Below are 3,847 nucleotides of genomic sequence, written 5' to 3'. Positions count from 1 at the left end.
TGGAATCTGAATGCAGATTGAAGCATACTTTTTTCACTTTTTTTTGTGTGTGTGTATTTTTTTCCTTTCTGTTTCCTCTTTCACAAATGACTCATGTGGAAATATATTTTACATGATTGCACTTATATAACCTGTATCAAATTGTTTGCTGTTTTAGGGAGGGAGAGGAAGGAAGGAGGGAGAAAAATTTGGAAGTCAACATTTTAAAAAAATGAGTGTTAAAAATTGTTTTTATATATAATTAGAAAAAATAAAATACTATTTTAAAAAAGTAAATTCAAGACATAGAATGTCACTTAGCTCCATCATTTTGGCAATGCTCAACTAATCAGTTTTTTAAAGCAATTTTTTCAGAGAGATGGAACTTCAGGTGGGGAAGTGTGAGTCTTGAGGGCACAATGCACTAATTTTTAGTGGGAGAGGTGAGACAAGGATAAGTCTTCAGTGAAGGGAGGTCACATCACAGCTGAGCTCTGTCTCAGGCTGGGGGTTTCCTGAGTTGGAAGGAAGGACAGAGGTTTTGGTTTGCAAGGTCTGGCAGAGAGTGAGGCAAGTCGGGATGTCAGGGTAATTTTAGAATCAGAGGAGGAATGTGCTTTAATTCCATTCATTTTCTCCATCTGTGTAACCAGAGAAGGGGTTGGCCCCACCCAATGCTGAAGCTCTTGCAACAGCCTCCAGAGATCCTGTCATAGCCGGCTGCTCAACACCAAATTTGACTGGTGTTTCTCCTACGGCCCCAGAAACATTACCATCTATGGTAAGAAAGCATGAAGAGAAAACAGGAAGTGGTGAGAAAGTCAAAGATGCCTGCCCCAGTTCTCTTCCCCTTCCCAGAAGCACATCCTGGGGCTGCTGAGCCTGTCTGCAAGGCTCTGCTCCTGTGCACATGGACTGGCTAGCTGAGCTGTGCAGGTTAGGGACATCCTGGCTCAGGTGGGAGCATTATAGGATGGAAGATTCAGAGCTAAGAAAGATCATCTAGTCTAATCCAATCTTATCTTACAGGGGAGGAAACTGAGGACCAGAGGGAGCAGTGAATGGTTTAAGTACGCACTGAGTAAATATAACAGGCAAGATTTAAACCCAAGTCACAGATCTCCAACTCTCAAACTAGAAAGGACTTCAGAGATCATCTGGACTAAGTCAGACTACAGCAGGAATTCCCCTTTCCAACGTCCCTAACAAGGGGTCACCTAGCCTCTACATGAAGACTTCTGTAGATGGGGAACCTTACCTCTCATTTCAAGAGCTTCTGAATTTAAGTTCATTCATTCATGCAATAAAGTTTGTATCTTACAAAGCTTGGATAAGCCTTGCTCTGGGCACTCTTAGAACTCACAGTCTGAAAGGAACACTAGACAAATACAAACAACTAGATTGTACAGGATCCCATGGTGAGTGCATCACAGGTTCTTAGATAATAGTTGGCAACTTTTCAGACTTCCTGAGCCAATATCCTAAACTATTTCCCTTTGTTGTCAGGGGAGAGGGGAAAAAGGAGATGAGGAGGGGTGTGGCCAACACCCATTCTCCGGAGAGCTAACCAAAGTAGAAGGGAGGTCCCTACACTTAGCTAACTTTCCTGGGGTGGGGGGGAGGGGAGGAGGGAGGGGAATTCTAGCTGGCACACCTTTGCTTTGGGGTAGGGAGACCTGGCAGTTTTGCCTAATCTCATATTTCCTCTCTGTTCCAGGAGCTCCTCCCTGTCCCTCACCTCTGACAATGAGTCAGCAATGACATCCTGTTGATTTCACCTCTGGAAGGAACATTTTTTGGATTCATCCTTTCTTCTCTGTTCCCATGACAAAGATACTAGGACATGCCTAGGACACCACCTACCTGGAATAGCCTCCTTAGAAGTTTCCCACCTCTACTCTCTTTCTACCAGTTCATCCATCACTGCCACTAATCTCCTTTGTGAATAAATCTTGTCATATCACTTTTCTGCTCATAGATCTTCAGTGTTTCCCCAACTCCCACCCTGTGCCTGGCATTCAAAGCTCTCCACAGTCTATGTCACCTTATCTTTCCAGCATAATTGAACACTTTCTCCCTCTACACTTCAAATTCCTGAAAGCATTACCCTGCTTCTGTTCTTACCCTGGTGGAATTTCCTCTTTCTCTGTCTGTCCTATCTTCTTTTTTTCTTTTATTTCCTCTCTCTTTCTGTCTCTCTCTCTCTCTCTCCTCCGTCTATCCTTTCTTCTCTCTTCTGTTCTGTTCTCTCTCACTCCCCTTCAGTTACCCTTTCTCTTTCTCTCCCACACATTTTTCTCTCTCACGTACTTTCTCTTTTCTTTCTCACGATCTAGCTAATTTTGTTCCCTATGAGCAGAATGTTCTGCCTCCCTGCTTTGCTATAACTCCTACTCAGTCTAACTCAATGCTACCTACTCCAGGAAGCTTTCCCTATCTCCTTGTTTAATGGCAACCTTCCTCAGACCTCACACAATGTTCATTTACCTGTATTTGTGTCTAATCATTGTACCGGATGTGAGCTCCTAGAGGGCAGGGCCCCTGCCTTAGTCAACCTTTGTAGTTAAATTAAGGAAACCGTTAATGTTTGTGAAATGAGTGGGTTAAGAAATGATCAACATTCAAGAAAAGAGACCAAATGCCATCTGGCCCCCTCAGTCAGGCCCCTGAAACTCCATTTAGGGCTCCTTGCAGACAAATACTCCCCCAAAAGAATTGGAATCTAAGGAGAGCGTGTGAGAGGAAGGGAAAGGAGAGTTCCGGTTTTAGCCCAGAGAGATTTCCGTTTAAATTCCACCTCTAACATTGTATGACTGAGCAAATCAATCACTCTATCTCCAAGTCTCAGTTTCCCCTGCAATAAAATAGGTAGAGATAGCAAAGAGGAGTAGACAGAGGGCTGTCCCTGCTGTCAAGAAGACTTAAGTTCAAATCTCTGAGTGTGACCCTGGACAGTTTCCTTACTGGTCATTCCCTACAGACACAAAATTAAAGTTTTAGATTAAAAGTTTTTAAAAAAAGGAGATCACACTACCTGGAGTTCCCTACCTGAAATAATAACAGTAATAGCATTTCTTAGAGCACTTCAAGGTTCGCAAAGTGTTTACCGATGTTTGTATATGAGATAGATATAATATATAATATGAGATATCATATATGAGGATCATATGAGGATCCAGGTGCTATTATCGTTCCCATTTCACAGAGAAGGAAACTGAGGCATACAGAAGTGGAGTGACTTGCCCAGGGTCACCCAACTAAAGAAATGATGTAAAAGAAGGACAGTATAGGTAAGGGGAAAAAACGCTAGATTTGCAATGGAGAGAGAATCAGGCGTTAAAATGCCCTCTGTAACACTTGTAGCTGTGGGACCAAAGGCAAATCAATACACTGTCTTTGAGCCTCAGTTTCCTAATCTGTAAAATGCAGATAAGGAGTGTGTCTACTGTCCAGGGGGGTTGTAAAGAGAAGAGCTCACGGACGTAAAGCGCTTTGAACCTGAAAGCGGTATATAAAAGTCAGTAATAAGAGTGATAATTTTTTTTAAACTGAGGAATGATGGACAGCATCTCAGCCATTCAGAGCTTCTTCTCTCTTCTGGAGGCAGGCCCTAATCAGATCCTCATCCACTCATGGAAGCCTCTCCTAGTCGCCAGGGGACTGGGTCCTCCCCAGCCCGATGGGGAGGGGGCGTGGCCCGTAGTTGTCTCCGCCCATCCGCGTTGCGTAGTCCTCTAGGGGCGGGGCTGAGCACCAGGGCTTAGTCGCGGTTTAACCGGCGCTGGGGAGCTGGGAAGGGCTGGGGGGGGTGGGGGGGGGTGGGGGTGTCTGACAAGCTCCGCCCCGTGATGACGTACTTCCTATCACC

This window comes from Notamacropus eugenii, chromosome 5, assembly GCF_028372415.1.
Source record: "Notamacropus eugenii isolate mMacEug1 chromosome 5, mMacEug1.pri_v2, whole genome shotgun sequence".
NCBI classification, from domain to species: domain Eukaryota; kingdom Metazoa; phylum Chordata; class Mammalia; order Diprotodontia; family Macropodidae; genus Notamacropus; species Notamacropus eugenii.
The sequence above is the reverse complement of the archived record's forward strand: the minus strand, read 5'-3'. Positions refer to the sequence as shown.